The sequence below is a fragment of the Aphanomyces astaci genome, assembly GCF_000520075.1.
Source record: "Aphanomyces astaci strain APO3 unplaced genomic scaffold supercont1.93, whole genome shotgun sequence".
NCBI classification, from domain to species: Eukaryota; Oomycota; class Saprolegniomycetes; order Saprolegniales; family Verrucalvaceae; genus Aphanomyces; species Aphanomyces astaci.
In genome coordinates, this window is record NW_009798356.1 from 133,928 (window position 1) to 135,082 (window position 1,155).

A 1,155-nucleotide genomic window follows, 5' to 3' on the forward strand; every position below is an offset into this window, starting at 1 on the left:
TAGTTTAGCGTCTAAATTCGTTGATTTTTTCACCAAGTATGTTATTGATCAGTGGTCCAGTAAATAATCAGTAACTTGGTCATTTCGGAAACTAACGATTTTTGACACAAACACATTGCTCTTGATATTCTGCAAGGTGAATTCGTGAAGTCCCTTGTATTGATTATTTGTATAACTATTTCCGAATTGACATGATCAAATTGGAAATATGGCAGGTATACAGGAAGCCAGTCATCTACTGGTTTAAAGATCTACTGTCAATCACACAGCCGAGTACCACTCCAACATTGAATCGAATGGTACGGTAAGCATTTGTATCCAGAATTAACAGAAATAACCAGGAGAGGTGACGGTCCCTCCAAATTCGTCGAAAATACCCGAAGTTACACATCAATTGGAGGTCTGGTTATAGTTGGATGGGCAGATAGCAGCAGCAGGCAGATGAGTAGTTACTGGCTCTAGATGTGCCAGTTCCTCCAACAGCCAATCAAATCTTAGATTATGATTGGCCACGACATCCTGTGATGTTTCGTGACGAATCTGCGCTGTCTTCTACTCTGAGGAAAAGCCTCTAGAAGGCACAAAAACCTCCTACACAGCTAGCAGACGCTGCTACCTGACTGACAGACCAGTCGGGATGTTCTCTAGAAGAACAGGGTGTTCTGACTGCCACCCAACAGCGCCACGCACTGTCAACCGGAATCAGGTGCCCTGAGTGCAGAAAGAGGCTGGCGGTTAAGCTCAGCGAGCGTAACCACCACTGGTTACACCGTCTTTTGTCCGGGACTCAACTCGTTGGACACCCCTTTCAGCTGGTCCCTACCAATTCGCCGTTTCCGAACGACGCGCCGTGGAAGGGCCGGATGGATCGAGTAACCACCGGGATACCGTCACATCCCCAATGTCGAACCAACATGGTCCAGGGCGTCCCCCTTACATGTCGGCGCAGTCGTGGGCTGAGAGGCCGGAGTTCGCGCTCCCTGGCTCGCGCCGGAGGGTGCTGTCGGGCGGCAGCTGCCTCACCCTTAGTTGACTGCGCAAAGCGCAGAACGTTGTCACATCAAGTGGTTTGGTAAAGATATCCGCGACTTGATGTCGCGTATCGGTGTAAACAAGACTAAACGTCTGTTGTTCCACAAGGTTGTTGATGAAATG